The 25,836-nt window shown below is 44.7% G+C and overlaps 1 long non-coding RNA gene across 1 annotated transcript; it reads left to right on the top strand.

Annotated features, from left to right (window-relative positions):
- The first annotated feature begins 846 nt into the window (after positions 1-846).
- Positions 847-18,071, top strand: LOC138299223 (uncharacterized). The gene is made up of 2 exons (XR_011204724.1): positions 847-1,214; positions 17,845-18,071. It is a non-coding gene; the product is annotated as an uncharacterized lncRNA (long non-coding RNA).
- The last annotated feature ends 7,765 nt before the right edge of the window (positions 18,072-25,836 follow it).

Here is a 25,836-nt window from a genome sequence, read left to right as displayed (position 1 = left end):
CTACAATGAACAGTGATCTGCAGAAGGAGATTTGTAAGGCAGCGTGCTTATTTTTTGCATGCTATGGGTCCTTACTGGAAAGATAAAATCCTTCTGCATGTTTCAAATATATTTTTGCAACAGATTACGAAGTGCTTTTATAATAACTTTATTTCTGAAGGGTTCTATAAACAATAACAATGAAATGCCCCATAAACATTTACCAGTAGTGGTTGCAGACAGTGGTATTCATAGTTTAAATATATACATATATAGCTGACCGTATATGAGAGTCCCAAATTATGGGTATCATTTTTACATAATAATATAGAGTCGTATTACACATATCAACCAGCAAAACAATTTATGTAACTAATAACTTTAATGTGTTTTACGTGATGATGGGGTATCTAAAAGCAGCAAATAAGAAGGTAGAGGAAGACGAGTATCCTTGGGACATGAGGAGTGAGGGATTGTGAACACATAAATGTCCATGTTGTCATTGCAGTAGACAAGGTTGTTGATACAGTCAGTGTCCTTGGAAGTAGGACCCCTTCCCACCTCATAGTGAGGCTGTTCTTTTCAAGAAGGGCTGCCAGCACTGTGAACCTTCTCAACTGTTTGTCCATGTTAGTGGATGCGTTCTATAACTAGTTTGGTTTGATAGAAAAACTTTCAGGGTCAAAGAAGCGCTGTTAGCTGGCAGACATTTTGGTCTGAGCTCTCTAGCAGTTTGTGTGTTAAATTTTTCACCGCAAATTCTGTTTTTCTTCTTCACATGAAAGAGCAAGACACTAAAGATTTATGTCGTTTGTGGGATGGTGTGACGGGCTGGTTGAGACCCGCCTGCACACTCTGCCCACTTGTGCTGTTGCTGCCTCTGGGGTGCCGGAACAACAAGGACTCTCAACCAATGAGAGTGGCGCACCCTGGACAACGCAGGAAGGCAGGACCTTCAAAAGGTCAGCGGAGAAGGAGTCAGGGAGGAAGGAGTGGAAACAGGAATCAGGAGACGCCGCGGAGGACAGAGAGGAAAAGCGGGACGACAGAGCAAGCAGCCAGGAGGCTATTGCGACAGGAACCCAGATCGGAGGATCCAGGATCCAGGAAAGGAGTTTTACCGAGACCGACAGAATCCGACCCAGGAGGAGCGAGGAGGAGACCGGAACGCCACGGTGACCGGGAGGCAGAACGCCGCAGCCCGCCACGCTTCTGGAGAAACATGGAGTTTTCAGGTGCGTGACGTGTTGTGGTCTGGGGAAGGGAGGACGGGTGGTGTGGACAAAAGGTACAAGGGAGGACGGGTGGGAAAACGTAAGAAAAAAAACCAGACGGAGGGGCAGACATAAGACTTCAGGAAGCACCGGTGAGGTGAGGTGAGGTGAGGGGAATCACAATACAAGAAATAGAAACGCCATAAGAAAGTATCAGGTCATCCTATGACAAAGAAAAGGAAGGTGGGGTAAAAGACCAACACCAATACCAACAGACAGGTCCAGAAGGAAGACAGAAACAGGGAATTACCGAAGAAAAACCAGCTGAAACAAGGAAAGGAAAAGAGAAGGTTAAAACAAAGAAGGAGAGCACACGAGAGAGAGAGAGAACAGAAAGATGAGACAGAAGAAGAGAGACAGCAAGGAATAGTAGGAAAAGAGAAAACAACCGAAACACTTACCGTTCTATTCCTTCTTTTCCACACATGCACCTCCCAGGAGACCTATGGAAAAGAAGAGAACCAAGGAGACGGTGAAAGAATAAGGAACTGAAGTAGACCCGCAGAGACAGACGGAGAAACCAAAAGAGCCACCAAACCAAACACAACCACTTGCATAAAACAATAAACATCCATAACCTATTGGAATATCGACTCCTATGTTGTCCTTTGCACTGCGTCTCGCCACAGAGGGCTAATAGTTTGATTATGTATTACAAGGAATAAAATACCCTCTGTAGTATGTTAAAAGGATATTGCATGTCACTTCGGAGTAACATGCCCTTGGCCTTGGTGTTATGTTTTGTTATATGGATTTGTAGAGCACAATTAACAGCCATGAGGGTATCCAGGTGCTTTATATCATGACTTGAAATATCCTTAGTGTGTGTAGTGGAAGTACTTGATCCCATATGATAGACTGTATTGTAGAAACTATAGCCATACATTTGGGATGGTTTCAGAAATAATTATCCCTTACCTACTTATTTATTTGAAAATTAACCCCACAAAGCCCCAGCATCTTGAAATCATTTTTGATACATGCAAAAGCTGCCATGGTTTCACTGTGACTCATAGAAAAACCACGGCTGGAATGATGTGTGGCCTGCCCTTATTGTGTGGCCACTTTGACACCAGTACCTAATAGGTTCTCAAATGTATGGAAGCAAATGTGATTACATGATTTAGGTATGGTGTTTGTATGGAGAGAAGGTCCATTAGTAGAAATACAGAATAATATACATGTCTTTATTAATGGGACAAGTCAGGTATGAGGTACAAAAGTACATGCATTGGGTACATACTTACAAGTTTGTCCAAGTTTTGTCGTAGTTTGGACTCTTGCTCTGAGCAAGACTGCTGGTCTCAGGATGACAGTACTTTTGTTTGTAGGTGACTAAGTCTCTTCCTACAACTAGTTGTAACTGTTGTCCAAACCTTACCGGCTTACTAGCAGTACCTCACCAGAAACACAATAGTAAAAGGTGATTTTTAGCAGTCGCTTACGCATGCACTCAAAGTACGATATCTCAGGGTTGTCGTGGTTAAACGGAGATTACCCTTTTCTCACAGATTTATTATGTCTCATACAAACAAAGGCAATAACACAGATGCAGTGAAGTTATAATAGTTTTTATTCAACATAACTGCAATTTGTGATAAGTTGCATGAACTGCAATGATTAGGATAATGAATATACCAAGCAACAATATTGTGAAGAAGAGAGTCATTGTTATAAAGACCCCCACCATTGTGCAATATATGAAAGAAATATATGTATATGTAAAAGATGGAATAAGCCCTAATACCCTAAGGAGAATAGGTCCAACCTCCTACCTAAAGGAGAGCTGGGTTTGTTAAACCTAATCTGCCACAGTCGTGTCCATGAGAGGAGCCCCCAACCCTCGTTACCTTGGAATGAGGTCTCTATCTCAGACTCCGCAGGGACACGAAGACTGGGTCAGCGTCAAGATGACTGCAGCATTGGTATCAGCGATGGTGGCGATGCCCTCTGGTCGGAATCCCTCTGATTATCTATCTAAAGTGTGCTGTATTTATACAGATCTACAAGGTACCCTGACATAAGTGTTATTCATAACAATAGATAACAGGCATGCTTGGGACGGCAATTAATATCAACAATCCCTCGAAAGTATAGAGAGGGAAAATCCCTAAGTGTGAATACCTACTGTATGTTTGTCTTTCGTGCTTGATCTTGACGCCTTGGCGCAGTGACACTGATAATAGAACCCATAACAAGTGGCCTAACTATAAACAAGGCCGCCATCTTGAAGGAAATAAATAATTAAATGGACTAAGACAGAGCAAGCTAAGTAGGTTAAAAGTCACTGGGTTACGGGGGCACGAGTTTACAAGCCTACGGCTAAGCTAACTCCTGTTATCCCGTTAAAACAAACTAGGATTCACTACACCCTCCCCATTGCCGTAACAGGTATGATGAAGGTAAAGCAACCCAAACGCTAAAAAAGCTGCTACTGAACTAAAAGCCAAAAAACAAAAACAAAAACTCAAGCTAAAAAATGTACTTAATGACAAAATAATTGCTGTGTGTTAAAATTCATTTAAAAAACATACAGAGATGTTAATATCAACCATGACAAGTATAGCAAACTTTTAGTATAATCGCTTATTTTGGAACCGGGAACTGGTAAGCAAATTCATCAAATCATGTGTTATATGCAGGATCTTGAAGAATGTCATCGAAGTCACCATTCAAAGATCTTAAAAACGAGTCAACATCGTCTGAAGTGAAATCTAGAGCTGGACGGACAAACGGATCCACAGAGCAGAAGTGAGCCACATTCATCGGTGTATCGACACTCGCTGCAGCGTCCTCATCCATGTTAGATCTTATAACAGAAGGCTCATAGGTGGCCTCGCGGAGCAACCTCAGTCTCAAGGGGCATGAGCGTGTATGAACCCTCATCGGGGACATCAGCAGTTCGTGGTCCACAGGAGATGTTGGTACAACAGCAAGACAGACCATAGGCAGATGTTCAAAGAGACACCATATGCAGCGGAATACCGGTTGTACACACCATAGTAGAGGCCGGAATGACAATGACCAGTCAAACTCCAGTTCCACCAGCAAAGGTGTACCGAAGATCCGAACCATGCGGCACAGCGGGGTTGACGGGAGCGGCTCCATTGCTCTGTGTCGTTGGAAAAAAACAACCACCTCGAATCAGAAAAAATAGCAGTAGCAGTCCGCCAATTAAAGCCAAAATAATTGGAAAGCCACCAAACACACTGGAAAAGAGAGAATGGATGGCTGATGGGATGACTCCGAAGACAGTCTGGAAGATGGACACGAAACCAGACCGACAGCCTTAAAGAAATGAACAATCCCAGTTGTGCTTGAAGCATTGAATATTCTGGATACCAGCTCTCCAAAGTGTTTGGGGAAATCAGTATTTAAAAGGGATTGTATCTCGGCTGATGATCTCGCAATCTGGAGAGCATACGTCTCTTTTGCGGATGTCAAGGCGACCTGTTTCTGAAACAATAGGGCCTTTAGTCTACTCAACTTTTCATAGTTCACATTAATAGTATCAATGTGGGGCCACATTTTAGATACTTGTATCTCTCGTGTGGGGGGAAACAAAACATGACCACAACACGTAACGACCTTCGTGACTGAGATTGCGTAGGCAATTCCAGGTCGCAAGCCGCAACAGCTGTCATCGTTCAGTAGAACATAACTCCCATTAGAAAGTACATGAAACACTGAACGAATCAAGGGGACGGGAGTACCCTTCAGAAAACAGGCCAAATTCGCGACCCCCGCATTGCAAAGACCGTGAAGAGACACCTGTTTGCATATCATGGAATGACGAACAGCAGTCTCACATTCACTTCCGCTAAGAAAGACCTCCTGTTCACCGTTCAAACATCGATACTCAAAGGGTAACTCCCACTCTTCCTTAATAAAGCTATCTCCTAGCCGTTCATATCGTCCCACTGCAAGATGTTTCAGGCAGCTCGAGAAACGGTAAATTAATAATGCCGTGTAAGAGCCAGATAGTTGAAGGACTCTCTGCTACCGTGAAGGGCAACTTATCTAACTTCTCTACTTAAAGCAAGGTGAAACGAGCCTCCCTTTTAGCCATTGTCTCTTGTTCCCTGGAAAAATTAAAAGCAGCGAATAGTTCACTCCCATTAATGTATTTCCATGGAATGTGGCCACTTCTTAGTGTCTGCAATGCCCAACCCAGCTGCATGATGGAACGTAGCTATGTTTGCCCATGATATAACCGGGACAAATCAGTCTGAGTGATATCAATAGCAGATGACACTATATTTGACAGTGAATAAATCCTGTTTGACAGCGTGTTCATGCCATTGTCAACAACAGCCAATGTTTTTTCCAAATTCTCCTTATCAAGTTGCCTTAAACGTGCAGCAGCCTCAATTTGGGAAAGTTTCAAAATGTCATTATACATAGCATATAAAAAACATTTAGAGCGTTGTTTCCTAGGACCTAATAGGAAATTCTGTAAGTCTATACTGTCAGAAAGAGTGTTCAGGTGTTGTTTAACCGTTGTTAAAGTATTTGTCTGCACCCATTGCTGGCACAGCTTACCCACACTGTATGTTGTAATTATACCAGTATGTTGACCTGATAGAAAGCGAGGGTCTGCCCTATGAATGGAAAAACCCCCTGAAGAGTTAAAAAAACGCCTTTGACACTCATCAGTGTCGGTGGGCCATACCAACCATCCGCCGGGACGGGAAAGTGAAGAATTATAAGCACCAGCCTTAACCATCGCATCTAGCCTATCCTCTGAAACATTAAGAAAGTGTTGCCAATCTCTACATTTTGTTGGAGTAGGGATACTGGGCGTGTTCAGATCTTTAATTTTTGCCAACTCTAGACATGATGTCTGCTCAACAGTGTCATTTAAAAAATTCATTTGCACATGAATCAAGCATGCTCGAAACAAAGCTTCCCTACCCTGTATTTGCCAATCTTGTGTCCCCCATACACTCTTCAAATCAATAGTGTTTTTCCAATATTCGTAACCCTCAATCGAGAGCCGGGAAACAAAGGGATCAGAATAAATCAGATACGTATCTGTTAGCAAAAGTTTTCTAAATTGCGCTGGAGGTAATTTAAAATAATACGACTCAGCTTTCTTTGTATCATGCCCAGAAAAGTATGTGAATTTGTCACTGTAATACTTTGGACTCCCCACCTGTGGTGTTGAACAGTGTTCCCATTGTGTGTAGTTAAAGAGAGGCCTATATCTAGTTGCACGGTGTAGTTAGTGATGTCCCCAATTGTTATAGCAGAACATTTCTCCATAATTCATTGTATAATCATATACATCATCACTTCCAAAAGCGGAGTAGTCCTTCATTTCAGTTAGCATTGAATCAACTGTTTGGACATCCCAATCATCAGAGACAACATTAGGTGTAATAACATCAGACATTGAAATTTTGAACACGTATGGTATTTGAATCATCTCTGTAGGCCCGTATATATCGAACGGAACTTTGTCCCATACAATCCCATCAGGAATTGGAATAGCTGTAATATTGACAGGGGACAAATCACGACGGACCTTATGTGAAGAATGATGTGGTGTTAAAATTTCATCAACAGGCTCCACAGAGGAGCGATCAGCGATATAGTGACCATTAATCAGTAAAAAAAAAACTGTCACAAAACCAATCCATAAAAATAATGCAATAAATGTCAAACAGAACCATAGATAGTTCCATGGATATATCAAATAGTTCTTCTCAAGCCATCAACAGAATTTGCTACTACTCGAAAGTTTGTCAGTCTCAGTTAAGGATGAATCCGAAGAAAAATCATCAATGTCTACAAAAGAGCCAGAGGAAGTCTCTGCAAACACAGGACCCGGTGAATTCTCATTCACGGCTCGTGGAAGTTCTTGATAGACAACGTCATTAGCCGTGGAAGTGTTTGTGTAAAATACAGCCAAATCCTGAAGCGGGGTGGTCACCGAAGTTGTTACTGGAACCAACAAAAGTTCATTTTCCGCCCTCCCCATGGTCGAGGAAGTGTCCTGAACAGCAGTTGACATAGTTGCATAGTCAGTAGTAGTGATATTCATCCTACTATGTAGATGGATGTCCTGTTGGGTAGTGAGAGGGGATCGGGAACTACCCAAGGGACCTCCTGGTCTACTGTGAAGAATCAGCCACATGGTGTAATTTGATGTCATCAATGGAGATGAATCTGTTTGATTTGGAACCAGACAATGGTGGAAGGATGACAGTCCTGGTGTCTTTTATCCCCAAGACCGGTACAGGTGCTCTGTATGATGGACCAAATTCTTTTTTCACCGCTATCTTTTCACGAACCAGATCCCCAACGTTAGGAATCCAGCCAGTCGAAGTTTTCGCCAATTCCCTTATTCCCAAGGTGGCAGCACTTGCAGATGATTTATCATCACGGAATTGTTGAAGCTCCTGTAAAACAGTGAGTCGTTCTTTTATGTCAAATGGTGTTTCTGCTGCCACCATACCAGGGGCATCGAGATCGGGGACATACATAGGTGTCCCAAAGAGAACCTCATATGGAGACTTTCCCCCCAAGGACCGTCTTGGCAGATTATTAAGTGCTCTCTGGACCCCATATAGGTGATGTAACCAACTGCGGCCTGAACCTAATACTCGAGCTGTTAAGGACTGCTTTAGATCACGATTCCACCTCTCCACGACCGAATTTCCCTCGGGATGGTATGGTGAGGAGTAATGGAGTTCAACATCCATAGTTCTCATGGTGTCCCTGAAAGCTTTAGAGGCAAATGCAGGGCCCTGGTCCGAATGGAATGCTGCAACCGCATATGTACCGATAAAGATCAGCAAATCTTTTATAACAGTCTGGGCGTCAGCCGACCGCTGTGGCCATACCCACAGGAATCTAGAACAGGAATCTACAGCCACTAAAATGTATTCATATGCACCATCAGGCTGCAAGGGACCACAATGGTCCAGGTACACACAATGGAGTGGCTTGTCTGACACTAAGAGGGATGTCTGCAGAGGGCGTCTGATATTTGAGCCCTTAATCTGCTGACAAATGTCACAGCAAAGGACATACTGTTTAGTCCGTCTGCATAGACCAGGCCACCAGTATCGTTGATGTAGTATTGTTATAGTGGCCTGTATACCAGCATGTGCAGAAGCGACACCCTCATGTGCAGCTGTAATCAGCTCTAATCTTTGGTCTTCATTGGGGATCACTCGATCACCTACCTCAGGAATCGTTGCAAAAGCAACATTCTGTGCACTGATATGATAAGTATAGTTCGTAGGGTATCCTTTCGGAAGGGTCTTGCCTGCAGCCGAAGCTTTAACGGCAATCAGTATTTCATTATCCAACCTCATCCGAGAACGAGTCACTGCAGCCACAGAAGCCGTAGCTACTGATGCTTTGGCTGCTTCATCAGCCAATGTATTGCCGGCAACGTGTATGAACCACATGGACACATGGAAGCTTATCTTTAAGATCAGCCACCCTTCCCCACACCATTTTGTGTTTAATGGTGTTCCCTTTAGAATCTCTAAACCCGTTCAGTTTCCAATGATTGAGATATTCATTGTATGACTGGACGCAGTAATATGAATCACAGATGATCAAAGTCTGTGTTCCTGGCTCAGAATGTTCGAGCGCTAGAAGAAGAGCCTTAAGCTCGGCCAACTGGGCTGTGCAGTCCCCTAAGGTCTGAGTATAGGTATTGTGAGGATGGAAAACTCTGTCTTCCATTACCCCGCACACGGCTGCGCAAGCTGCCGAGTATTGATGTTTAGTACCCACAGCCGGTTGTGCCGATCCGTCAGTATAAATAATGGTATCATAACTGTCTATTGGCAATATATGTAGAGGAGCGGGGTACTCCTGTTCATACTGGAGAAATTCTTGTGTCCGAAGTCTTGGGTCAAACACATAATCAACATCAGTGGCGGTCAGAGACGTTGCCCATTGAATCCAGCGTGGATATAATGTCTTAGCGTTTGGAACGCTCGCTTTAGTGACAGCCTCTAAGGCCGGCACCGGGGAGACAACAATAATGCGTTTCCCCTGGGCAAGTGGCCTCTCCTTTATGACGGCCATCTGAACTGCTGTCAGAATTTCTTCTGTAGGAGCAAAACGTTTCTCAGCATTCGAGTACAAATGTGATTTGTATGCTATCGGCACCGTGTCACCCTCATTAAAGGTGACATAGGTAAATCCAAGGGCACCAGCTATTATTCTGATGACCAAATTTGTTTTATTGTCACGTGTGTATAAGTGTCTAGCTTCCAGCATGTCCAGTTGTATGTCCCTAAGGATGTGTGTGTGTTCAATCGTCCATCGTCTGCTAGAAAAGTTGGGCTGAATTAAGTCATAAAGTGGTTTGATGCATTCAGCATAATCTGGAATGTATGTTCTGCCAAAATTAAAGAAACCCAGTAATGACTGTAATTTCTTAAGTGTGTTCGGAGGCTGTAGCTGAGCACACTTTTCTAGGAGGTGCTGGGCCAGGCTCTTCCCCTCGTTTGATAGTTCATATCCTAGGAACAATACACTAAGAAAGGCTATCCTGCTTTTCTTAAAATTAAATTTATAACCGAATGCTGCAAATCCCAAAATGATCCGATCGACCCTCGCAAGATGAATGTCGAGGGCGTCGTCAGTGAGATAGATATCATCCACATAGGATAATGCATCGGAATCAAGCTCGTGCAATATTGATGTTACACGGGCTGAAAACAGTCCTGGGCTGTTTTTATAGCCTTGGGGTAAATGACAAAAGCGTTTCCGAGAGCCAAAGGAAAATGCACTTAGGTCTAGTGCAGGTGCCTGTGCTAAAGCCCATTCAGCAGCATAGGCTTTTTTGTCTGCCTCCGGAACAAGATCGGAGAAAGAAGGCAAAATGACATCTTCCCCATGTGGGAGCTTGCGGACATGTTCAGGTGGCCAGTCTCTCTCGGCCAACAGGATATCACTAGTAAGTTCATCCCAAAATATTACACTAATAATGCGGTCCACGTCTCCCTCTATCTGAATCGTTAAATCATAAACCTGATCGGGTGGGAGAACGCGGCCATCCGCTGTCTCAACCGCGATGTAATCGCTAGTTGCTGTCGCAACCAGATGATCTTTCAGACTCTGGCGACATATCGTGACCTCTGCTGCGCTGTCCAACAGAGTCACTGCCCACCTCTTGTTCCTCAACAGTGTTCTCAATACTACTGGCATTTTTAACGGTCAGTGCTGCCACTTTCTTCTTTTTAAATTGTGGCTTTTGCTGAGGAGTCTTTTCTTCTTTTTTAACGGTAGACTGTGGCGAGTCTTTCTTTTCTTTCACGTATTCCGGACGTCTTGACGGCCCCCTCTCTCGCTACGTTTATCCGTGCATCCTGAAAGGAACGAGAAGGACGTGAATCAGTATATCTGTCTGGAGTTCTAATGTTATCCCTATTTCTGAGATTATACCTCCTTTCGGAGTACTCCGGATGTGGAGAATCAGCTCTTTTATTTCTCCTGTCTTTGAAATCTTTTTGTTTGTCCCTGCGCTTTTTAGAGCCCTCTTGTGCCTGCTTTGTACCTTCCTTATGGGTGGTAGATGGTATGTCCAATTTTTTTGGGTTGGCTCCCAAACCATACCGTCCTATACTAGTGTAGGTATCGGAGATTATTTTCGGTAGCTGTCTCTCTTGTTCCATATTTGGAGTTTCCCGGAGACGCTGGCGTATTGCCAGTGCCACCGCTTCCCCTTTAATATTACTTAGTATTATCGAGGAGACGGCGTCAAAGTTACGCATCAATTTCATCCCCAGATCCAGGGCCGGTGCAGCCCCATGCTCATTTTGTATTTGTTTTAACACTTCCGGTAAATTGGCAAGTGTAGGGGTACCATGTGTGGCAGTATAAACGGCAGCGAAGACTGTACCCCAAGTGGCACACTCATCCACTGAGGGAACCATCCCAAACGGCAAGCACATAGTGAGCAATCTATGTTTTTCCTGTGGCCCCGTATGGGGGAACACAGCTTCCAGCTGATTTGTTTTCTGGGCAATCCAGAACGGTATTTTTTCCTGTTCCGTGGGCACTTTACCCATAATAGTATGCACTGTTTGTGGATTAATCCCAGTAGCCAATTGATATCCACCAGCTACTGGTGGTGCTGGACGCGCTGGTGTAGTGTTCAATGTTCGCATTACGAACTGAACCAGTCGTCTATATAATGCCACTAATTCATTATATACTATTCGTAAATCTGCGATCGGCATAGTCTGCATGCCTGGGTGAGGTGTATATGTGGCAAACATGGGCCATGTAGGCCCTTCATTACTTAAAGGACCTAGCATCACCCGTCGTAGTACATGCGGTAGGGCGCCTTCAAACCAGTTCTGATGCTCTTGATATGTGAGCGACATTTCATGATACTGGTATGCTTCGTATCTTACGGGTACGTTCGCAATGTCATATGTGTGAAATATGTGCATTTGTTGGTCAGCCTCAGGAAAGGCAACCCAACAGTAAAACGTTTCTGTTTGGTAGGCTTCAGTCGCTTCTATAATCAGAGTAACATCCCCGCCCTCTTCTGTAAGGCCATGCGCTAATAAATGTTGTGTAAGTGCATGTCTAGCATTTGCAGGAATGTCTATGGTATTAGCCATAGTTGTTTAGAGAAACGGAACACCAAAAAATAGGGGAAGCTTTTCCTTTTGATGAGTTCGAGCTCGAACAACCTACAGCCTAATTAGGTGTTACCTGTTCAGCTGAGGAGGATTCTCCCAAAGACCACGGACGTCTCCGTATAATGGTACTGAGGGTACCTGTTGTCTGTGAGACAGTGATAGTCAGGGTATCCGTAAATTAGTGCCTAAACACCATCGTTGGTGGCGCCATGTCGTAGTTTGGACTCTTGCTCTGAGCAAGACTGCTGGTCTCAGGATGACAGTACTTTTGTTTGTAGGTGACTAAGGCCCTCATTCTGACCCTGGCGGATACAATCCACCAGGGCCAACGGGCGCGGGAGCACCGCCGACAGGCCGGCGGTGCTCCTAAGGGCATTCTGACCGCGGCTGTTCTGCCGCGGTCAGACAGGGAAAACTGGCGGTCTCCCGCCAGTTTCCCGCTGCCCTGGGGAATCCTCCATGGCGGCACAGCATGCTGCGCCGCCATGGGGATTCCGACCCCCTTCCCGCCGGCCTGGCTCTGGCGGTTTGTACCTCCAGAACCTGGCCGGCGGGAACGGGTGTCGTGGGGCCCCTGGGGGCCCCTGCAGTGTCCATGCCCAGGGCATGGACACTGCAGGGGCCCCCTCACAGGGCCCCACTAAGCTTTTCAGTGTCTGCTTTGCAGACACCGATATGCGCGACGGGTGCAGCAGCACCCGTCGCACGCCTTCCACTCCGCCGGCTCCATTCGGAGCCAGCATCTTCATGGAAGGCGCTTTCCCGCTGGGCCGGCGGGCGATCTTTGAAAGATCGCCCGCCGGCCCAGCAGGAAAGTTGAAATACCCCTCGCGGTCTCCTGACCGCGGGGCGGTATTTCGGCGGCCTCCGACGGGCCGGCGTCGACCGCCGCCGGCTTAAGTCGGAATGAGGGCCTAAGTCTCTTCCTACAACTAGTTGTAACTGTTGTCCAAACCTTACCGGCTTACTAGCAGTACCTCACCAGAAACACAATAGTAAAAGGTGATTTGTAGCAGTCGCTTACGCATGGACTCAAAGTACAATATCTCAGGGTTGTCGTGGTTAAACGGAGATTACCCTTTTCTCACAGATTTATTATGTCTCATACAAACAAAGGCAATAACACAGATGCAGTGAAGTTATAATAGTTTTTATTCAACATAACTGCAATTTGTGATAAGTTGCATGAACTGCAATGATTAGGATAATGAATATACCAAGCAACAATATTGTGAAGAAGAGAGTCATTGTTATAAAGACCCCCACCATTGTGCAATATATTAAGGAAATATATGTATATGTAAAAGATGGAATAAGCCCTAATACCCTAAGGAGAATAGGTCTATCCTCCTACCTAAAGGAGAGCTGGGTTTGTTAAACCTAATCTGCCAAAGTCGTGTCCATGAGAGGAGCTCCCAACCCTCGTTACCTTGGAATGAGGTCTCTATCTCAGACTCCGCAGGGACACGAAGACTGGGTCAGCGTCAAGATGACTGCAGCATTGGTATCAGCGATGGTGGCGATGCCCTCTGGTCGGAATCCCTCTGATTATCTATCTACAGTGTGTTGTATTTATACAGATCTACAAGGTCCCCTGACATAAGTGTTATTCATAACAATAGATAACAGGCATGCTTGGGATGGCAATTAATATCAACAATCCCTCGAAAGTATAGAGAGGGAAAATCCCTAAGTGTGAATACCTACTGTATGTTTGTCTTTCGTGCTTGATCTTGACACCTTGGCGCAGTGACACTAATAATAGAACCCATAACAAGTGGCCTAACTTTAAACAAGGCCGCCATCTTGAAGGAAATAAATAATTAAATGGACTAAGACAGAGCAAGCTAAGTAGGTCAAAAGTAACTGGGTGACTGGTGCACGAGTTTACAAGCCTACGGCTAAGCTAACTCCTGTTATCCCGTTAAAACAAACTAGGATTCACTACAGTTTGTACTCTACCTTTCTATGCAGTTTTCTGTGAGATGATACTTTTTTTTAATGATGCCTCCGGTGTGCTTCAGGCAGAAGAAAGTGTTTTTCAGTTTCTACTTGTCCAAGCTCACGCTGCTGTGAGTTGCTTTGTTTCTGATATGACCTGTACAGTCTGTCTCTGATCACTTAGTCTATTTTCGGTGATCACTTGTGCCTTGTATTTCAGTCCACAGTCAGCCTGTAAAACTAAAGTCTTCTGTAAATGTTCTGTAGGTTTGCACATACTGTGTCTAACAGTAGACCTTCCTTGACCTGGATTCCTGAGGGATACCTCTTCCTATAAGTGCCTCCCTTAATATGAGCCAATTTGCAGACATTTGTAGTTGGCCATAATTAACAAGAGATGTTGAAAGGGTTCACGTCTTCACTCACTGGCATCATCTATTCGAGGTATCTGACCAGCATATGGTTTTAAAGCATTTTACTGAATTTGAGAAAGAGAGATTACATTTTTTGGGCAACATTGGTTAATATTCAGTCACCTGTGATCAGAGGGACAGTGCAATGCCTTGACACGAGATGGTTGCTGTAGCGAGAATGTATGGAATGACTATCTTGAACATCAAGGGCCTTATTGCCAAATAAGAGCTAACTACCCATATGAAGAGGCAATTGCCCCAACTATATCAGGCTGACAAACACTTTTTAAAAGAGAGGTTGACATTAGCCCTTCTCTTAAAGCATACAGACGGCCCTGGTTTATCACCCTACAGGTATTCTTCAGTAGTATGTGACTGGACATATGAATGTTTATGGATTTTGCCAAAGATAAAGCTTTTAGTGCAATTATGGCAGTATTCAGGAAAGTTAGGCCTGCGCTAAACCTGTAGATTAAAATGCAGATAGTCAACAAAGCTGTTGCTATCAACTGATGTTTAATAGTAGTTCTGCCTACCTAAGTAACTGTATACAGTTTAGACAGTAAAGTAGGTGAAGGTGAAATTTGGAAAGGAAGCAGCTCTCCCAGTATTATTTAAGCAGTACACTTGGCATGGAGTGATAAACATGATCTACATATTGATTTAAAACTTTGATGACACACTGTGCCTAGATACTATGTGAGTTCTTGAATGGATGTGTGCTTCCTCTCCATCATGGATCTTCACTGATAATCAAATACTAAAATCATCACATCAACATTATTATTATTAAAATTAGTTTGTCATGCCTTATAGAGCCCAACAAAATATTAACGCCATATTACCACATTTCTTTAAAGATAATTGAAAGTTACTCATCAACCTAGTTTCTCCATCATGGGAAATTTCACCTAAGTCACAACACTGATAAGGCTCGGAAGCGGTGATACTCCTGTCCGCTGCATTCTATACCATGACTATTAGGACTTTGATCCAACGACTGCATAGACTTGACATTAAATACACAGCATTTCAGTAGATAAAGGTATTTATTTCTAATAGGACCCAAGAAGTCCAACTTTGAACTTCTGCATCAACACTGCAAAGACATTCTGCAAGGGTTAGCTTTGTTTCTACTACTGTTTGATATCAATGTTCAACCCTTGGAGATTCTACAAGAAAGAATTCAGTTTGATCCATCTGATGATGACACACACATTATAATCAATCTAAATTATGACCCTGGAAACCCAAGGTCCAGCCACTCACCCAACTTAGAAGCCATATGTGCTTGGATGAATCAAAACTGTCTCAAATTGAATCCCTCCAGGCTGGTGATTCTCCTGTTCTATAACAAATTACAATTTTGGGAAGTGTCTCTATGATTTGCAAGTGTCCTCAGTCAGAGACCTTGGCCTAATTTTGGATTCAGAGCTAAATATGGAAAAACAAATTGCCAACATCACCAGGACATGCAAATTAACACTCCTGGACAAATTCTTCCTTTTCCTCCTAGCATCCATATGAGAACCATGGGCAGTGCCTTTATCCAGTCCCATGGAGATTATGGCAACTCTACATATCTTGGCCTGCCAAAAGAAAATATCAAGGGGTAACAAGTAATCCAAAATGCAAAAGTTAGTATGGTCTTTGATCTAAAAAGGTTTGAGTCTTTATCCAACCAACTATGCCAACTTCTCTGGCTACCTGAAGGTAAGCGCTTCACTTTTAAGGGCTCAAGATTGATGTACTAAATCTATCATGAAACTGCGCCTACCTTTCTGATTAACAAGTTAAAGGAATGTATCCCTGTTGGAAACGTCAGATCAGCAATAAGGCAACATTTGAAATTCTCCTGACAAGCTGTACTAGATAGGGTGTGAGAGCTTTTTGAATTTACAGACCCAACTATTGAATAAAATCCCCCTGGAGATTGTCAGTCCACGCCCCCTGTTAAAGTTAAGGAAAAGCATTGAAAACCTAGCTGTAATTACTCCTCTATCAATAGCAGGTACTTACTCAGTACCAAGAGACCCCTCCGGAGAGTATGCTGCCTATAGCAAAAGCCCATAAATAAAGAAATAGTCCCAGTCATGGGTTTGCATCTAGATATTGATTTTATAAAAAGACAACTTGAGAAGAAATAATAATTTCATCACTCATCCGCAAGCTGTATTGGACAAATTTCCTTTATCATTAAAAAAGAGCCAACTAAATTTAAGAAATGCCTTTAGTGAAAACATTGGGGTGAATATTCTTTTTCACAAACATCTGAATGAAAGAAAGAGGATAATTGAGTTACACAGACTGCAGCCTCATAAGGTTGCAATAAGACACTGCTTCTTTATAGGAGTCAGCAGTTGCTCTGGCAGGTCCATTAGGAATTTTACCTTATTGACTGTACCACTGGTTTGTTTACATGGGAGCATGCGGAGTTGGAGAGTCGTTTTTAACTTCTTTGATGATTCTTATGAAGGAGAAGGGAGATAACAAGTAATTAACTTTCCCATTAGTGTTATTAATGGCGCAGTGTTGTTATTGTCAGTAATATCAGTGGTTTGGTACTACATGGCTCCGTATCATTAGAGATCATTGACTCTGTAAAGGACCCATTATCTATGGGACATGTGGCTATTTCCTATTATGGGGAAAAAAATATAAACTACAGAATTTAGGACCAGATGTACAAAGCCCTTTGGCATTTCTTAACAGTTTGAATCAGTATTTTTGACCATTAAAAAATGCAACGCCATTTTCATATGTACAAAGCCGTTTAAGAAATCGCGAATTGCGATTTTTACCCTGTAGAAATTGCAATTTGCGATTCCCATTGTAGGAAATCACACACAGGGATTTCCTATTTGCGATTTCTATTCTGATGGACAAAGCTTTTCCTAAATGCGACTTGGGCATTTAGGATATGCAATTACCACTGACTTTAAGTCGGTGATAACCAGGTACAATTTGAAAAAGCATACCAAGGTGCTTTTTAAAGTTGCAATAGAGCACACACATGCCCATTAGGCATATGTGTGCTCTAGTGGTGCAACCTTATTTTTGGGGTGCATCACGGGGGGCATTTGCCCCTTGCCATCCATGGCTTTGCACTTCCTAAATAGTGGATTCTTAATGCGAAATTGCTATTTAGGAAATGCAATGGAATTTCTTAATACCGATTTACTAATAGCAATTCCTGCTTTGTACATCTATAAAGTTACTATTTAAGAAATGAAAAGTCAATTTTTTTACATCTGACCCGAAGTGTGGGAATACCATTCAGCACTGGGAATTTCTACCCTCCAGTATCCCCAACAAAATAATCCAACAAACTCGTAATGAGGGCCGTATTAGGATATTAACTTGAATACAGCTAAGTAAAACTATAAAACAAGTTCAGACCCTTCTCCAAATGTCTCCTCTCTGCCTTAATGGAACTCCCAACATTATAAAGATCCAATAAATGTCAGTACATTATGATAGAACCAAGTGAATAGATTAAGTGCATCACATAGTTTAAATATTGGAAGCGAACAAAATAAGAAAAACAGCTCTTATCCTTCATGTGCTTTGTTAATTGTAACATCAGTCTATTTTGTCTTTCATATTTTGCAGAAGAGAAAATGGCAGCTATCAGGACTGGAGTGTTTATGTTTAGAAAATCAGAAATCTGAGAGAGGAGAGATTTGAAGTGCGTCTGCTAAAGCCCCAGATTTTCCTCTTGTTTAAAAAATGGTTGTGATTTTGATAATTGATTAAAGAAATCAATATTGAATAATGAGGTGCTTTTCATAAGCTACATCTCACATTGATGCTTTAATAAATTCATCTGCATAAGTGTACCACCCTGTAGTTATGCTTATGTCTACTTTACACTGAAAAGGCCTTTTTGATTTCTTAATTTGCTACTAACTTTGATGAATCTGTTGGAAATTTGACAGAAAATTTGGATGTCTGGCTTAGTTTTGCTGTAAGAAGTTTCAACGGACACAGCTGCAAGAGTAAAGGGTAGGTCAGACAGAAGCACTTTTACTGCCTAACTTGGCTCAGGTGTAGTGCAAACCCACTTGTGAGCTGTTGAGATATAAATATGTTAAAATAGAAGTGAGTGTTAGAAAAAAGTTCAAGAGTGCCTGTTCAAGAACCTTGTCTAAATGCCAAGTACAAACATGATTAACTGAAGCATTGAAAATTAAAAAAAACATGTGCATTGTGAAACAAATGTTGGGGACCAAGAGGTGGCAGAACACATGTGAACCCCATTAAAGAGTAGGGTGCTTCACAGAACAGTATAAATACCTTTTCTTTTAAAGAACGGTCTTTGGCTGCTTATGTTCCAGTTCGGAAAGGACCTTGTTTGGCAGTTCAGGCTGGGCTGCTCCAACTGGAACTGGGACTAAGGCAGACCCTGTAGAATACGTAGGACCCAGACATGGGCAGAGGGAGCAGAGAGAGCCCATCGCTATGCCGGGGGTGCAACAGTGGTCCCCCTGATTTCTCCCACGTCGGGGGCTCACAGATGGAATTTCAGGCCGCTTTCTTTCTCATTAGGGGGGATGCAACAGCGCTCCCCCTCATCTTATGTTTGGGGGCCAGAGATTGGGTCCCATGCCCCTTTTTGAATGAAATGGTCTGGGGGGTGAGGTCCCCAGGCTTCGGAGAGCTGTGAGGATGGGACCCCATACATGCCTCTCCCAGACTCCATAATTTTTTACGAACCCTGAGCTAAGCTATGTACTCTGCCCGCCCCAGAGTTTATCTTCTCACCTGGCAGTGGAGCACCACAGATTCTATTTTCAAGGAGGGGTCCAAGTTCACACTGTTTTTTGTGAGCATATCTCATTGGGCCCATTTGGAAAATCTTGGGCTCATTTATTTCCTGGTGGTGAGCTCTAGCCACCTGAAGCAGTTTTAGCAGGCCTTCTGGCCTAATAAGGTAGCACTTTGCAGGGAGCTGCTTCCACTGGCTCCCTGTGCCAGCCTTTCTCCTTTTTCTTGGGCTTTGGTGCTCCTCCCACCTTGCTTGGGTGCAGAAGTTCAGATCTTCACTCCAACCTATTCCTTGGGTGTGTATTGGAACCAGGTGCTGTAGTCATGGAGAGACTCACTGGTTCTAGAGTCAAATAAGGGCAGAGTCCTTAGTCAATTAGGGGATCGTGGGATGGTGTGTCCTCCAGTTGTCCCTCCCCAGTTCTGCACAGCATGCTGGGACACTTCAAGATGGTGCAATCAAGAAGTCACTCTCTTAGGACCTCAGCTCTGCCCTTAGCGGACATCACTGACATACTAGCTGTAGAGGTCTGGGATTCCTCTTTTGTTCAATTGGTCTGTAATATTACAACCCTGGTATGGTGTGAGGGTTACTCAACAGATGCAAGTTTTCTTCCCCACTGTTTCCTCCTCTGGACCTGAGGGAAGAACTGTTAATTACTTCTTTTATTGGGGGAGGCCTTTGTTCCATCTAATGGGTAGTAGAGTAATTGACTTGGGCCAGCAGGGTGACAAAAGGCGTGGGCTCTGATCCTGAGCCAGAGAAATATGAAAATTTTAGGTGAACCATAAAATGTACATGTTATCTTGGGACCTATGTAGTCAAACTTGTTGCATATGTTTCACCCCATTTCCTTACCTTACATGACATTGTAGGTGTAAGGGAAGCAAAACTGCACTATAAGGCAGATTTCCCCTATGTGTATAATAAACTGACACTGCAGATAAAACAGTAAACCGTACGGACTTTATGTATGAGGCCCACTAATATTATAAGGTCTATCCTAGGTTAAGATCTCACCTTACAGAGTTCCCTCTGTGCCAGGCTGCCTGCATGCAGTTACCAGGCTGTGCATGGCGATAGTCTTGCATGCTTGTAACTAGCCCAATGCTCCCTACCCTACCTGTGTTGCGGCAGCCTTATCTTAAAAGGCTGACACGAACATCCATTGGCCATGTGAATACTGTGGGTGAAACACAAGTAGTGAGATTCACACACAGTAAAAAGTCTCAACTGGGTAAATGTAAAAATCAAAACATCCAGGCATACTAAATGGACGGAACCAAATTGCAATGATCAATCAGTAGAAAATCTAATAAAATCACCAAAAGAATGTTGGTAGAGGGGGTTATCATTCTTTAGAGAAATACCGTTCATATTGAAAACAAAAAATGACATTTCCCACCAAAAAAACTTTGAGTTGAGACATGGTTTTCCTCTATGGGGTCTGCAGTGATAATGAATAGTCTGGTCCACGCCTTGAATCCTGCACCACTTTTATCAAAAATGTATAATAAGTATATATTTTTTCCACTGGATCATTTTGTGTATTGCGATCTTCTGTACCCTTAACAAAGAATCCCCCTACAAGGGCATTGGGGCCCATTCCACCACTGAAAGGTCACTTCCTTAGTGTTGTCTCAGGGTGTGCTTGTGTGGAATATTTACAGAGCTGCAGCATGGGCTTCGGTCCTCCCTTTCTCTAAGCATTACTGCCTCGACCCCAAAGTCTGCAAAGATGACTGTTCTACCAGCTATGCATTGCAGGACTTCTTTGTCTTGGTTTTATCATATTTTGAGATCCACCATCTGGAAGGTACTGCTTATGATTTGCTTCAAGAGGAGAGGAATTGGAAAGTAGAATTATGATCTTTCTGGTGATAATCTATCTACCTGCAGATTCCACAAACTCACCCGCATCTACATTCTGAGAAGTGGTCATGTGACTTTTAATAAGGCACCAAGTTAGTTTTCGTACACTGCAATTTGTCATTCTCAGTCAGCCTTATCTCTGACTCTGACTGTGGAAAAAAGGATGGGCAAGTTATGTCAGTGCCTGGATGGCTTTTTGTATATCTTAATAATGTAGTATCTGGGGTGGATCTGTGTTGAAGCCGTTGTTACCACCGGTTACATTTTGTGATCAAGTCTAGCACCTGGAGGAGATTTATGAGATGAGGAATCTGCAGGTAGATAATTTATCCAACAGAGACATTGTTATTGAAGGTAAGTAACATGTTTGTTATCTATAAAGGAGATAATTTAGGACTTGAGAAGGGCCCATTTTTGTGCTGTGTCTGTAAACCCTAACCTTGCCAAATCCTCCTCTCCAGCACTGCCTGCCATATTGTGAGATCTACGCCTACCTGGTGGGGATCTCACTACCTTAAGCGTATCTGCATGTGCAGAACACATCTGCCTTAAGTTTGTTTTTCTTTCTTAAGATACTGAATTGCTATAAAATTGCAATCTCTTTGGTTTAAATCTGTTTATTCAACATAAAGAAAAGTTGGGCCTTCACCAATACTTTAATCAATAGATGAAACAAACCATCCTCTGCCACCGCATATTTGTTTCACTATAGACCTTTCGCACAACCGTTACCCAGGCGCAACAGGGATTTGCAGGCCTCAAGGGAGAAATTGGAGAAATCCAGAGGCAAAGCATGAAAATTACAGTTGTAATATTGGTCAGCCTCTGCTCTCTCTCCTCTGTGCAGCTCCACCTGTTGCTGCTGCCTCTGCCGCGTTTAGAACTGAGAGCCTGCCTGACTCTCAGTTCGAGGCCCACCTCCACCCACAGGCTCCCGCCTGTGCCTCATCCCTGGTGGCCTAGTGGCCATCTGTATGTAGGTATCTTGCTGTCTCTTTTTACTTTTGCTTATTTGTCTGTCATCTTTATTTTCCTTTTCTTTCTTTCTTGTCTCTTTCTCTCTCCTTCAGCCTTTCACTCTCTCCACGTTTCCTGCGATGCCACCCCCCCTCCCTCCCTGCGAAGCGCTTTCCCACCCTTCCACCTTACTGGACTACCCAACTCCCTCCCCTTCTTAATGTCAGCCGCTGTGCACTGAGAGGGCGACTCCTCTGACATCCTGGTTACCATCTGCTCGCTCTCCTCTGCGCAGCTTCACCTTTTGCTGCTGCTGCTGCCTCAGCTGCGTTTCAAACTGAGAGCCAGCCTGACTCTCAGTTCAAGTACCGCCTGCGCCTCATCCCTTGTGGCCTAGTGGACATCTGTATGTAAGTATCTTGCTGTCCCTTTTTACTTTTGCTTATTTATGTTTACTTATATTGTCATCTTTTTTTTTTCTTTTCTGTCTTTCTTGTCTCCTTCTCTCTCCTTCAGCCTTTCACTCTCCATGCGTTTCATGTGCTGCTCCTGCCCCTGTGGCCCCACCTTCCTGTGAAGTGATTTCCTGCCATCCCACCTCTCAGCTGACCGGACCCCTGCCTCCCTCCCCTTCTTAATGGTATCCGTTGCACCCTGAGAGTGCGACTCCTCTGACCTCCTGGTCAGTGTATGCTTGCTCTCCTCTGCGCAGCTCCACCTGTTGCTGCTGCCTGCCTGACTCTCAGTTCGAGGACCACCTCCATCTGCATCCCCCTCAACATTCGCTTCCTCCACAACCACGCTGCAGAACTCTGGGACCTGCTGGACTCCACCTGCCCGGACAGTGCCTTGGTCATCGAAACCTGGATAAACCCAGCATCTGCAATGGACATCGCCATCGCCAGCGACTACAAACTGCTCCGCAAAGACTTGTCATGTTACCCAGGCGGCGGCCTAGCCTTCGTGCACAAATCCTCCCTCCGCCTGACAAACAATGCAGAAGGACACTCTCCCCACATGAAGCGCCTCCATTTCCAGATACACACCACACCCAAGTCAATCTTCTACGGTACCCTCATCTATAGGCCACCCAGCCCCCATCCTACCTTCAGCGACTCCATTATCGACATCATTTCTCCTGACGCTCTTGCCTCCTCGAACTACTTCCTCTTCGGTGACCTCAACTACCACAGTGACAACGGCAACGACACCAACACCGCTTCCCTGCTCAACAACCTCGCCACAATAGGACTAAAGCAACTGGTCACCTTGCCAACACACATCAATGGACACACGCTCAACACCATTTACTGCACCAGCAACAACATCACTGTCGACAGCACCTCCCCTCTTCACTGGACTAACCACCACTGCATCCATTTCACTATCACCTCACCACCCATCCACCTCTGCGCACTCGACCCCAAGCAGAGATCACTGAGGAACAGCTCTCCAACACTCTCAGCAAGTCTCCCCAGACCCTCACGGCAGACACCAACATCTCAGCATGAAACTTCCACCAATGGATCTCCGAATGCGCCAACACCCTAGCACCTTACTGTAAGACCTTGGCTAAACACCACCTCAAGAAGGTGAGCTGATTCTCCAGGCACACCTGCAGACGGCTAGCGAAAAAATAGAGGGACAGCAGGTCCCCCGGAGACTTTGAGGCCTTCAAAGCGGCCACCAAATCCCACCACAGCCTCATCAAAGTCACCAGGAAAGCTGACCTGCAGGACCGTATGAGCGCCTCCACTCACAACAGCAAAGAGCTCTTTGCCGTGGTCAAATAGTTTCCCAAACCCCAATCAGAAACAACAAACGTCCATCCATCTCAAGACTTCTGCGACAGGCTAGCCAACTTCTTCTACCGGAAAATCAAAAACATATGCAACAACTTCGGACCCCAAGACCCTTTGAGCCCTCCAACAACCCACAAGCTCTGACCCATCGAACCATCACAGACCCTGCACTGCTGGACCACCTTCACCACAGTCGAGACCCGCACCTTCATGAGCAGTAAACACTCTGGAGCCCCTACGTACCCCTATCCCCACCTCATATTCAACAAAGTCAGCACCTCCATTGCATCCATGCTCCACCACACCCTCAACTGTTCAACAGAGACAGCCACTTTCCCAGAGGACTGGAAGCATGCAGAGGTCCACCCGCTCTTGAAGAAACCCACAGCCGACCCCCTGGACTTCAAGAATTACCACCCCATCTCTCGTGCTGCCTTTCCCAGAGAAGGTCATTGAAAAGGCCATCAACTCTAAGCTCCGTAAGCACAGCGAGGAGAACAACATCCTGGACACTTCCCAATGAGGCTTCAGGAGCAACCACAGCATGGAGACCGCCTTCCTCGCTGCCACAGATAACATCCGCTCCCTCTTCGACCGTGGCTATACAGCAACCCTCTTCCTACTGGACCTATCGGCCGCCTTCGACACATTCTCACACCTCACCCTCTGCTCCAGGCTTCACGCAGCTAGCATCCATGGAAAGGCCCTACAATGGATACGCTCCTTTCTGTCTGGCAGAACATAGTAAGTCAGCCTCCCGCCTTACCTGTCAGAACCTACAGAGATCAGCTGCGGAGTTCCACAGGGTTCTTTCATGAGCCCCACACTCTTCAACATCTACATGGCCCTGCTTGTATTAATCGTCAGGAACCATGGGCTGAACATCGTCTCCTACGCCAATGATACCCAGCTGATCATCTCACTGACTACAAACCCCACTACTGCCAAGAAGAATTCCCACAACGGGATGGGAGCCGCCATCATTGCCTGGGTGAAGGACAACTGCCTCAAGCTCAATTCTGATAAGACCGAGATCCCCAACCTGGGACCATCCACATCAGCATGGGATGACTCCTGGTTTGCCATCCACCCTAAGCACCCCACCCCAACCCAACAAACCACACATGCAACCTCTGCGTCATCCTGGAATCGTCGCATCCTCCTGCTTTTACACACTCTGACTTCTCTGAAAGATCTACAAATGGATCCCAAAGAACTGCTGCAAACCCATAACCTATGCCCTGGTTACCAGCTGACTCCACTATAGCAACACCCTCTACGTCGGTACCACCTAGAAAAACCTGAGGAAACAACAGCACATCCAAAACGTCTCTGCTAGACTCATCCTGGACATTCCCCACCGCAAACATATCTACAATCACCTGAGAGACCTCCAATGGCTTCCTATCGAGAAAATAATTAACTTCAAACGCCTCATCCACCCATAAAACGCCCTCCACGACCTAGGACCCGCCTACATCAGCCGCCACATCAACAAGCACTAGCCACTGTACCCCGCATACGGAAGACCTCAGTTTGTTGAAGATCCTTTGTGTACCTTGCGGCAAAGAGCTGAAACACCCTCCCCCTGCACCTCAAGCAGTCACCATCCCTATCTCAATTCAGGAAGAACCTTAAAATCTGGCTCTTCAACTGAAGTTTAGAGGATAAACCTCCTTAGCGCCTTGAGACCCTTACGGGTGAGTCATTGCGCTATATAAACCGTGATTTGATTTGATTCGATTTGACTGATGGAGATGCTTGTTCCCTGCAAAACTCAATAAAATATGTTTTAAAAAGTATTAAAAGTACAGCACAGCTTTATTATAAGACCTGTTTCCCAGCTAGTACTCATTTCTGGATGAAGTTTGATCCAATTAGTTAACTACTGCATCACACAAGCCTTCTTTATAGAATAGGTGTGTAACAGGGACTAAAATTGGAAACTAAGGGGGTCATTACAACCCTGGCAGTCCAAGACCGCCAGGGCTGTTTCGACGGAAGCACCGCCAACAGGCGGGCGGTGCTTCCTGGCATATTACGACCGCGGCGGTAGCGCCGCGGTCGCACCGCCGGGGCCGGCGGTTTTCCGCCACAATGGCCCCGGCGGTTGTAATCCGCCAGGCCCAGAGGATTACGAGTCCCCTACCCCCAGCCTTTTTCTGGCGGTCTGAACTGCCAGGAAAAGGCTGGCGGTACGGGGAG

Source organism: Pleurodeles waltl, chromosome 6 (genome assembly GCF_031143425.1).
Source record: "Pleurodeles waltl isolate 20211129_DDA chromosome 6, aPleWal1.hap1.20221129, whole genome shotgun sequence".
Lineage (NCBI taxonomy): Eukaryota > Metazoa > Chordata > Amphibia > Caudata > Salamandridae > Pleurodeles > Pleurodeles waltl.
Note: the sequence above shows the minus strand (reverse complement) of the source record. Positions and strands in the feature narration are given on the sequence as shown.